Source organism: Schistocerca cancellata, unplaced genomic scaffold (genome assembly GCF_023864275.1).
Source record: "Schistocerca cancellata isolate TAMUIC-IGC-003103 unplaced genomic scaffold, iqSchCanc2.1 HiC_scaffold_1139, whole genome shotgun sequence".
NCBI classification, from domain to species: Eukaryota; Metazoa; Arthropoda; class Insecta; order Orthoptera; family Acrididae; genus Schistocerca; species Schistocerca cancellata.
In genome coordinates, this window is record NW_026047138.1 from 1680150 (window position 1) to 1692790 (window position 12641).

Below are 12641 nucleotides of genomic sequence, written 5' to 3' on the forward strand. Positions count from 1 at the left end.
CTTTCATGCATGTTTTAATTTCAAGTTTGAAATCAAACAACCAAAATTGAAAAGAATATTTTTTCGTATGATATAACTAGAAATTAACAATTTTCTAATTTTTTTTCCTTTACTTGTATTGTAAAACCTTTCTTCTCGCCAAATTTATTGGTTCTACATCAAGAGAAAGTACCCTGTAAGTTCTCATGAGCGAGTTTGTATCACAGTATCATAATGTTAATACGTGCACACAGGAACTGAAGTTTCAATTTTTAATATTAATTATACAAGGTGGTCAATGAATCCTAAATAAGTCGAAAGGTACTTTTCCATAAATATGCACAAAAAACAACAAAAAAAATCCATATGTGAAGTAGCCTTTGGGAAATAGATGCTTTCATATTAAGAACTCTGATGACAGCCTCTCTATCACACATTAAAAGCTCCAATGTGTGAAGAGCAATAGTTGAAGTGCTGCCCTCTGTGTACCAATCGGGTACTATAGTAAAAATGACACACAAAAGTAATAACGTCTTGTGAAATTGCATTCTAGGGACCATCATGTTCGTGTTGTTCATTTATAGTAACACAGGCATACCAGGCAGCTACAATGTGACCACTGCTAGGTTAATGACGCTAGCAGTGGAAATCAAAATATCACAGTAATGAAGGCTAAATAACATTGTATATTGGCATTATCGTTTCACTTACTTTTCTGTAAGAGTGGAATGGAATTGAAGTCCCATGCTTCTTTACAGAGTGTAGGGGAACGATGAGGGAGACCCGCACCGCCTTACTAGGCAAGGTCCTAATGGAGATGGTTTGCTGTTGGATTCCTCCGACCGTAATGGGGATGAATGATGATGATGAAGACGACACAACAAAAGCCAGTCATCTCGAGACAGGAAAAATCCCTGACTCCGCCGGTAATCGAAACCGGGACCCCGTGCTCGGGAAACGAGAACGCTACTGCGAGACCACGAGGGGCGGGGTCTGTAAGAGTAACAATTTTTAATTATTTAAGTTTAAATAACTATGACTTCTGACTTCACTGCTATACAGAAACTATATTTGTTTTAGGCAATGCCTAGAAGGCATTATTCTATGCACTTTATCGACGATGCATGTCAAATGATCCAAGAATTCAAGAGAAATCAAAGAATTATTTCGATAATTCAGCATTTGCAGCATAGTGCAGCATTTGCTATGGTCATCTCTGAAGAGACAGAGCTTTATAGGGATTATTTTATTTTAATACTCATTTTTTATCATAGGTCAGTTCCAATGACTTCTATGAATGATCATTCACCATCTTATACACAATTATATTTTTATGACATCGATGCTGCTCTTTGCTATAGACTGAATGAAAAATCATCAGTCATGCTATACTGATAACAATGTTATACTAAAATTCCTGTTGAATTATAACACACCAATCCTGTTGTCCATTCTTTCACTGTGATAAAAGATATTTGTGCAAGAGTGCAGAATGAAAATTTTTTGATAAAGTTTAGGCAATCATTTACACTACTTAATTTAAAAGTGGGTTGCTTCTTGCCAATATTTTAATCATTTTAAGTGAAATCTATAAAATAGTAAACATTTGTGATATTAATGAAGTCCTATGTGCAGAAACTCCTAATATTCAAACACACTGTAAACTATGTGTGTATGTTGCAAAAGATGTGTGCTCCCTGCCGCCGTTGGATAAGCAGCTGCAGCAGCAAGTCGTATACTCCTAGCTCACTCATTTGTTACATAGTTTAATTCTTAATTTCTTTGCGTGTTTTTGGTACTTGCATTGTTTAATTCATAAATTTCGGGCGTATTATAGTATTTGAGAGTTGTAGCATCGCATTTTAGTACCTGAATAGTGTAAATTCGCGTAGTCGTCTGTCAACTGTTTTTGTTTTGAACGGCCAGTGTCGGTTGGTCACAGTCAGTGTGCTCCCTGCCGCCGTTGGATAAGCAGCTGCAGCAGCAAGTCGTATACTCCTAGCTCACTCATTTGTTACATAGTTTAATTCTTAATTTCTTTGCGTGTTTTTGGTACTTGCATTGTTTAATTCATAAATTTCGGGCGTATTATAGTATTTGAGAGTTGTAGCATCACGTTTTAGTACTCGAATAGTGTTAAATCGCGTAGTCTCCTTCCGCCGCCGAGCAGTGTGTCAGCAGTGCACAAGTGGCAGCATTACTGCATTTACTAGGCAATCTTGTATTTTAATAACCGCTTCAATTTTGTGTCGTTTTGTTTGCGCTCTCTGTAGATTAGTTCAGACGTTCTTTGCACAGTTTTTAGCATGGATAGGGACTGCAACTGCTGTGTTCGGATGCAGGCTGAGTTGGCATCCCTTCGCTCCCAGCTTCAGGCAGTGTTGGCTTCGGTCACACAGCTTGAGGCTGTTGCCACTGGGCATCACTGTGGGGGTCCGGATGGGGGTTTCTCGGGGACGGCCAGCTCGTCCCACGCATCCCCCGATCGGACTACGACTGTGGTTGCCCGGGATACTGCCCGCATTGAGGCTGATCCCTCACCTGTGGTAGAGTGGGAGGTCGTCTCAAGGTGTGGCAGGGGGCGAAAGACATTCCGGAGGGCTGAACGGAAGGCCTCTCCAGTTTGTCTGACGAACCGGTTTCAGGCTCTGTCTCAGGCTGATACTGATCTTCAGCCTGACATGGGTGCTTGTCCTGTTCCAGAGGTTGCCCCTCAGTCTGCAAGATCCGGGCAGTCGCAGAGGGTGGGCTTACTGGTAGTTGGGAGCTCCAACGTCAGGCGCGTAATGGGGCCCCTTAGGGATATGGCAGCAAGGGAGGGGAAGAAAACCAAAGTGCACTCCGTGTGCATACCGGGGGGAGTCATTCCAGATGTGGAAAGGGTCCTTCCGGATGCCATGAAGGGTACAGGGTGCACCCATCTGCAGGTGGTCGCTCATGTCGGCACCAATGATGTGTGTCGCTATGGATCGGAGGAAATCCTCTCTGGCTTCCGGCGGCTATCTGATTTGGTGAAGACTGCCAGTCTCGCTAGCGGGATGAAAGCAGAGCTCACCATCTGCAGCATCGTCGACAGGACTGACTGCGGACCTTTGGTACAGAGCCGAGTGGAGGGTCTGAATCAGAGGTTGAGACGGTTCTGCGACCATGTGGGCTGCAGATTCCTCGACTTGCGCCATAGGGTGGTGGGGTTTCGGGTTCCGCTGGATAGGTCAGGAGTCCACTACACGCAACAAGCGGCTACACGGGTAGCAGGGGTTGTGTGGCGTGGGCTGGGCGGTTTTTTAGGTTAGATGGCCTCGGGCAAGTGCAGAAAGGGCAACAGCCTCAACGGGTGCGGGGCAAAGTCAGGACATGCGGGGACCAAGCAGCAATCGGTATTGTAATTGTAAACTGTCGAAGCTGCGTTGGTAAAGTACCGGAACTTCAAGCGCTGATAGAAAGCACCGAAGCTGAAATCGTTATAGGTACAGAAAGCTGGCTGAAGCCAGAGATAAATTCTGCCAAAATTTTTACAAAGGCACAGACGGTGTTTAGAAAGGATAGATTGCATGCAACCGGTGGCGGAGTGTTCGTCGCTGTTAGTAGTAGTTTATCCTGTAGTGAAGTAGAAGTGGATAGTTCCTGTGAATTATTATGGGTGGAGGTTACACTCAACAACCGAGCAAGGTTAATAATTGGCTCCTTTTACCGACCCCCCGACTCAGCAGCATTAGTGGCAGAACAACTGAGAGAAAATTTGGAATACATTTCACATAAATTTTCTCAGCATGTTATGGTCTTAGGTGGAGATTTCAATTTACCAGATATAGACTGGGACACTCAGATGTTTAGGACGGGTGGTAGGGACAGAGCATCGAGTGACATTATACTGAGTGCACTATCCGAAAATTACCTCGAGCAATTAAACAGAGAACCGACTCGTGGGGATAACATCTTGGACCTACTGATAACAAACAGACCCGAACTTTTCGACTCTGTAAGTGCAGAACAGGGAATCAGTGATCATAAGGCCGTTGCAGCATCCCTGAATATGGAAGTTAATAGGAATATAAAAAAAGGGAGGAAGGTTTATCTGTTTAGCAAGAGTAATAGAAGGCAGATTTCAGACTACCTAACAGATCAAAACGAAAATTTCTGTTCCGACACTGACAATGTTGAGTGTTTATGGAAAAAGTTCAAGGCAATCGTAAAATGCGTTTTAGACAGGTACGTGCCGAGTAAAACTGTGAGGGACGGGAAAAACCCACCGTGGTACAACAACAAAGTTAGGAAACTACTGCGAAAGCAAAGAGAGCTTCACTCCAAGTTTAAACGCAGCCAAAACCTCTCAGACAAACAGAAGCTAAACGATGTCAAAGTTAGCGTAAGGAGGGCTATGCGTGAAGCGTTCAGTGAATTCGAAAGTAAAATACTAGGTACCGACTTGACAGAAAATCCTAGGAAGTTCTGGTCTTACGTTAAATCAGTAAGTGGCTCGAAACATCATGTCCAGACACTCTGGGACGATGATGGCATTGAAACAGAGGATGACAAGCGTAAAGCTGAAATACTAAACACCTTTTTCCAAAGCTGTTTCACAGAGGAAGACCGCACTGCAGTTCCTTCTCTAAATCCTCGCACCAACGAAAAAATGGCTGACATTGAAATAAGTGTCCAAGGAATAGAAAAGCAACTGGATTCACTCAACAGAGGAAAGTCCACTGGATCTGACGGGATACCAATTCGATTCTACACAGAGTACGCGAAAGAACTTGCCCCCCTTCTAACAGCCGTGTACCGCAAGTCTCTAGAGGAACAGAAGGTTCCAAATGATTGGAAAAGAGCACAGGTAGTCCCAGTCTTCAAGAAGGGTCGTCGAGCAGATGCGCAAAACTATAGACCTATCTCTCTGACGTCGATCTGTTGTAGAATTTTAGAACATGTCTTTTGCTCGAGTATCATGTCGTTTTTGGAAACTCAGAATCTACTATGTAGGAATCAACATGGATTCCGGAAACAGCGATCGTGTGAAACCCAACTCGCATTATTTGTTCATGAAACCCAGAAAATATTAGATACAGGCTCCCAGGTAGATGCCATTTTCCTTGACTTCCGGAAGGCGTTCGATACAGTTCCGCACTGTCGTCTGATAAACAAAGTAAGAGCCTACGGAATATCAGACCAGCTGTGTGGCTGGATTGAAGAGTTTTTAGCAAACAGAACACAGCATGTTGTTCTCAATGGAGAGACATCTACAGACGTTAAAGTAACCTCTGGCGTGCCACAGGGGAGTGTTATGGGACCATTGCTTTTCACAATATATATAAATGACCTAGTAGATAGTGTCGGAAGTTCCATGCGGCTTTTCGCGGATGATGCTGTAGTATACAGAGAAGTTGCAGCATTAGAAAATTGTAGCGAAATGCAGGAAGATCTGCAGCGGATAGGCACTTGGTGCAGGGAGTGGCAACTGACCCTTAACATAGACAAATGTAATGTATTGCGAATACATAGAAAGAAGGATCCTTTATTGTATGATTATATGATAGCGGAACAAACACTGGTAGCAGTTACTTCTGTAAAATATCTGGGAGTATGCGTGCGGAACGATTTGAAGTGGAATGATCATATAAAATTAATTGTTGGTAAGGCGGGTACCAGGTTGAGATTCATTGGGAGAGTCCTTAGAAAATGTAGTCCATCAACAAAGGAGGTGGCTTACAAAACACTCGTTCGACCTATACTTGAGTATTGCTCATCAGTGTGGGATCCGTACCAGATCGGGTTGACGGAGGAGATAGAGAAGATCCAAAGAAGAGCGGCGCGTTTCGTCACAGGGTTATTTGTTAACCGTGATAGCGTTACGGAGATGTTTAACAAACTCAAGTGGCAGACTCTGCAAGAGAGGCGCTCTGCATCGCGGTGTAGCTTGCTCGCCAGGTTTCGAGAGGGTGCGTTTCTGGATGAGGTATCGAATATATTGCTTCCCCCTACTTATACCTCCCGAGGAGATCACGAATGTAAAATTAGAGAGATTAGAGCGCGCACAGAGGCTTTCAGACAGTCGTTCTTCCCGCGAACCATACGCGACTGGAACAGGAAAGGGAGATAATGACAGTGGCACGTAAAGTGCCCTCCGCCACACACCGTTGGGTGGCTTGCGGAGTATAAATGTAGATGTAGATGTAGATTTGCTGCATCAACCATATGGTGCACTTAAGGAAAATCCTGTGTGTATGAGAGATGACAAATACACAAAAAATTTCCTAATTATTTTTATCACATCACATGACAAATTATTGTGCAAGTATTCAAGGCTAAAATAATTGAATTGAGACACTGATGACAAAATATATCCAATATCCATTGTACAGTGGGTGTCTTAGTGGTATTAGCATTAATGTTTGAGGACAATCACTTGACAGTAGTTCTTTTGTACCATAGAATCCATACTTCCTAAATTTGATTACCATTTGAATGTTGATATTTGCATGCCAGTTTAAAGTGTTAAATGCATTTATAAATACTTATTTAAAGGATATGGTAGTACAGCTATAGAAGTAGGGGATGAAAGAACACATTGTAATAAAGAAGTTCAGATTGATTAAGTACCCAAATTGGAGTAAGGCCATTAAGTTGGATCAACGTAAGCAACATTTTTTTTAAGTATCTGCATATTTGCATTAAATGAAACTGATTTTTGTCACATGTTCAACAATATACTGACATGTCTTTGCACTATGTTTGGGTAAATGCTGAAGAAAAAATATAAGTGAGGGTATGCAGTGGTGATAAAATGATTACATGCATGTATGTTATTTATCAAAAGGATGTTGATTTCTCAGTTGTACTGAAATTATTCACATTTGTGCTCCTAAATCGTTTGAAGATGTTACAACTGTCAATGGAATTTTTACAGTACAGATGTGACGTCACGCACGTCAGATGTAGTTTGTTGTTATGAAGTATTACATGGTCTTCGTCATAAAGCCTTTGACACATTTTGCTATTGGCTGGCGCTTTTATGTGCAGTATATTTTGTTGTAGTAAATGGCGCGTTTCCTTTGCAATGTAAGTTTTATTTATTTACGTTTTTCCTCTTGTTTCTGTTTCATTGCTGCAGTATTACTCTCCAGTAGCTGAAAACAGTAATATTCTTTTAAAGAGTATCAGTTGTTACCAGTCAAAGCTATACATATTCCATTTGTTTTCCCGGTTTTCTCCTGGATGAAAAAATTCTCGGGATTTTGCCAGGTGTCCCAGGGCGTATACACCATAAACAAAAGATTATTTTTTTTTAAAAAAAAAAAAAGATGCTTTCCTGAAAGTAGGAAGCAGCAGTAGCTGGAACAGAGACATTAACAAAATGTCTATTGTATGGCAGAGCGTGTAGCGAGCTAGATTCTGAAAAAAGATATCAGTTACTAATAATGCGTTCATACGTACTGTGTGAACAACACTGCCTAATGTATGTTCATGCAAACATGTAAATTTTCCCTGTATTATTCCTGCTTACGACTTAACAGGGATTCCTGAATACCTCTGTTCCGTCACGCTCTTCTTCCCACTATATAAATAATTTCAAAGAATAGAAATTGCGACAATTCGTTCAGTGTATTGAGATATTGCAACGAAAGTAGCCTCTACCCTAGGAGCGATTACACTGACCAGAGCGCAATTTTGTGAATGAAATTACGGTATGTTGGCACCATTGGGTATGCTGTAATGTTGCAATGACTGTTGCCTGGCACGACTCTCTAGCAGTCCTCAAATTGACCAGGTCAACATTTAGTGAACGAAATTATGCTCTCTCGGCACATTGTAAGTTGTGTAGGTGGGCAGCGTATCTTGGTGCCGATATAGTGCTTCCTGGAGGCATACGGCGAAAGCTTACATTCGTCTTGTTGGGCAAAAAACTGTTTAATTCATTCCACGCATAATTGAAAATTGTAAATTAATTTTTTAATCTTGTGAAAGTAAACACAATATTCAGGATGTGCCCAAGTACCGAAGCTGCTTATGCAGTTGTTTGGCCCTACAGCTTACTTTACAATAAAGTCCTAGAAAATATACCCTATAGCTAAAAACGTAGTTAATTTTAATTTTAATATTATATTCTTCCCGAACTGCAAGTAATTTTTTATGACGAGAATGTTCTAGTTCTTATTACCTTCACTGACTAATTCTGTTAGTTTCTGGTGTAGAGGGCTATGCAGACAGATTGGTATGAATCTCATGTTTATCACTGTTGTTCACACCAACATCATGGACGCTGGTGTTCCTTCAGTAATGTGGAACTGAATTTTATCCTTACGTAGCGGAGATTTATATACTTCTCTCGAGAAGTTCATATCCAACTGCAGCAGTTTACAAACATCTATATAATTTTATATCCATTATTTTCAGCAGACTGAATTTACCAATAGCACAAAGACTATCGTATATCACATTTCCGGAGGAGGGGAATATTTACTAATGTTCTGGATTGAAATGTATAATCAGAAACAGCTGACAGGTATTATGATATAAGCTACTCCGCTTCATAAGGCTATCATTAGAGTAAGATCTACAGAATATCACGTATTTCTTGATGTGATTGGTATGTTTTGAAAATTGGACGAAGTATTTATACAATCCACTGTATCAGTAGTAGTAGTAGTGACGTAGAAACTTTTGTTAAAGATGTTTCGCATGACGGAAATGCCTATAAGAATCACTGTGTTGCAGGAATTCCGTATTACTGATATTCAGACCACTTTAGTACAACGGTGCGTGTTTGGAATAAAAACTGCCTGGTTACCATTACTGATTTGCTTTTTAAAGGAAAGTCAAATGTAAATGTAAATTGTTACTGCTAATGACAGTGAGTTAAAATAGTAAAGCAAACTGTCAAAATATATTTTTATGGGGATAATCATGATAACATACGTCGGACTACTTGCAACAACTTGTTCAATTAGCGATATTGCCAGTCATCCCGAAATATTGCCGTTTATTGCAGCAAAACTTATGAAACATCATTGCGGCTACACGTTGCTGTAAAATTTCGCCCGTGTAAACACACCTCGAGACGGGGTGGGCGTTGGCTAGCAATGCAGAAAGCACAGAGCGAGCTACGCCACTGCAGATATGCGAAAGCAGCAGAGCCATCTGTGTGTGCCAAGACGTATTACATTGCGGACATGGGCGTGGATTGCACGAATGTCACTCAGAGACCTGAGGAAAGCTTTTAGAGAAGAAAAATAACTGCCTTTGTGAAAGTACTAGTAGTTGGAACGGAAAATGAGACAAACCTGTCTATCGTATGGCATCAAGTGTAGCGAGCTAGAGTCTGTTCAAGGTTCTAGCTAGTAAGACTGTGCTCACATTTTATATGGAAAAGCTTGTTAGATAAATCAGACAAGAACAACATACTAGGTATGTACGTGATTTCCTCCTCCCTGCCTGCAAGTAATTGCGGGTAATCCTATATAACCCTTATTCCTTCCCCTCCCTTATTCCACCTCCTCTATAAATAACTAAAGCAGAGTAATGGCAAGGGCCACAGAGGAGTGGTCTTATTTAATGATATGGATGCTGTGATGTTTAAAGCTTTTCCTGGCGTACTGCTTGTTCCATAAATATACAGGATAACTGCTGCATATCAGTAACGTCCTGCCACGATATTTCGTCGCATTAGTGGGGCAAGACATCACAGTAGCAAATTCTTAAGATCGCTGATTGAATAAAGATGTACTAATCGGCAAAGATCTTACAAAATCGTACTTCAACCAATTTAGTTAATCAAAGAGCGTATTTTCTTCATTCTTTGGGTATGACCCTATTTCTTCTACATTTGCTTATGTTACACGCTACTTAGAAACACACCAGTTCAATATATACGGTGGTTATTGAAAGACAGGACATAATATGTCACATATATTTTGGCGGGACAAAAAGTGACTCACTATAAATATACGGGATGATCCCCTAAAATATGGGACGTCTGATCACTCCACAGTACGTCATCCCACTACAGTCCAGATTTGGCATCCTCAGATTTTCATTTATTTGGTCCCCTCGAGGAGGGGCCTAACATCAGATACTTCTTTTAAGAGAAAAGAAAACAACTAATTCATCATTGGTACAAATATATTTGCGGGGATTACGTTTTCATAAACAGTCTGGAATTTGATTTTTTAAAGTACCGCTTGGTGCTTTAATACACGTCCTCCAGCACACTTTTTTTTCTCTCGTGATTTTACTATTTTCAGTTATTTGTGGAAAGTCGTTCGGAGCGAATGAACTATTCTCGGTCTCGGCAGAAACTGCCTTTTATTGCGCAAATATTACCTGTACACGGTACGAGGTGCTGAGCTAGCGTCATTATTTTGAAAGCTCTGCTGTCTCCTTCAAGATATTGCGCACTAACTGTCAATACCACCCTCAGATGGTCTATATTATTGCACAGTACTCGGTACTGAGAACCGTTTACAGATAAGGGCTGAGGAAGATATGGCCCGAACATGTTAAACAGTCTCCATCTTTGGTGGACAAAACCAGCAACAACTCAACAATACGTCAGCTACTCCCTGCAAGAACCTGTTCAATCTGCAATATTGCGCAGCCATTCCGCAATATGGCATTTATTACAGCAACATTGATGGCAGCACTGTTGCGGCTACACATTGCCGTAAAATATGGCCTGTGAAAACGCACCTCGAGGCCTGTTGTGCGATGACTAGTAACGCCAAATGGTCAGAGCGAGTTATGACACTGCAGATGTGCGAAGCAGCAGAGCCATCTGTGCGCACGTTAACGGATTACGTTCAGACTGTGAGCGAGGGCATCAAAAGCTGAAACATTATAAAAATAAGATGGCTTCCTGAAAGTAGTAGTAGCTGCAACAGAGAGAGAAACAAAATGTCTATGGTATGGCAAAAGGTATAGCGAGTTGAAGTCTGACAAATGCATCAATGGGTAACAATACGCTCACACGTACTGTGTGAACAAGATTGGGATATAGAATGGGACGACTTAACGTAGTTTCACAGCCCTGTGGTCACCGAGGCTGAGGTGTTGGCGGAACTGAATGCCCACCCAACCCTGGAAGTCCGCTCCGTCCGCCATATTTACAACTCCTCGGGCCATACTTTCCCCATGCGTATATTTACAGTCTGCCTCCTCCATCAACCACCTCCTCACGCAGGGAGCCCTGATTTTCAACTGCCGCCACCCTGTTGACCCGTCCCGTTCCCCTCCTCAATCCTACCACTACCAGTGTTGTCTTCTGTACAATGACCATCTCACCCAAAACTGCAAGAATCCACCTACCTGCCCCCATTGTAAAGCCTCTCACTTCCTTAAACAGTGTCCCAACCTCACCTCCCCCCGTCCTGCAACACCTGGAATGAACCACACCCCATCTATTCCTCCAAATGCAAAGCCAAGCCCCTCCCCCCCACAAATACCTCTTCATGCATACCCTCTCCCAGCACCAGGTTGACTCCTTCATCCTTAATGTAACCTCCCTCCAACCCCACCATTTTGTCCGCACCTCCCTCTATCTCCTTCACCGCACTGACAATTCCCTTCCCCTAGCCGGAGGTGGGGTCGCTATAGGCCACCTCAGGCATCTCCCTGTCCAGCCATAACCCCTGCTCAATGACCCAACCAAACACCTTCTCCTCAGCCTATTTTTCCCTCCCTCACCGTCACCTGTGCCACTATATATATCCGCCCCACAGCTCCTCTCCCCTTTGACTTCACTTCCCATGTTGACCATACCTTCTCCACCTATGTGATTGCATCTGACCTCAACATCCACAGCCGAGACCCTGCCACCTTTCAGTGGTGGCATCAGTTCCTTGCCACCTTCCATGGTGACTTTGTTCCTCTCCCACAGCACACCCGTCCTGAAAGTAACTCCACCCCCGATATTATCCTAGCTTCCCCCAATCTAATTGGTCGCATCGCCATTGATGTCCTCGATCCCGTCAGTAGTGACCAGCTCCCTGTCCTTCTCACCATCTCCTCTACCCGTCCCACCAATGCAGCCACCTGCCCAGCTGCCCCTCCATAGTCTGTCGACGACTACCACCGTGCCAATTGGGATGCCTACAGGGAATCCATTGCCTTATAGGTCGAAAGCCATACCCTCACTTTTCACCACCCTGATGACATCACCCATGTCTCTTCCTTCCTTCGAAAGACCATCACTGACGCTGTGGAGGCTCATGTCCCTACCAAACTGATCCACCCTCACTGCCCTACGCTTCCTCCACAGGCCGTCGTCCTCCTGCGTGAATCCTGCAGGCTCTACCACTCCTTCCTCCGCACTCGTGACTGGGATACTCTCACCTGCCACCAGCAATTACAGTGACATATCCGGAACCTCCTTACAGGAAAGATACGCCGGGACTGGCGCCAGACATGCAAACACCTCAACTCCACCCTCCCTGTCAACTCCTCCAAGTACTGGTCAGCCTTCCACTGCCTTAATGGTAGCCTTCCCACCCCGCATTACCCCATCCTCAATGACGATCGACCCTTTCCTGACAACCTCAATAAGGCTAACCATTTTGCTTCCCACCTATCCAAGGTCTTCTCCATTCCTGACGATCCCCATTTTGATTACTCCCTCTTCCCCACCGTCCTCGACCGCACTGACACCTCTGTCCCCCCCCTCACCCCTAGCTTCC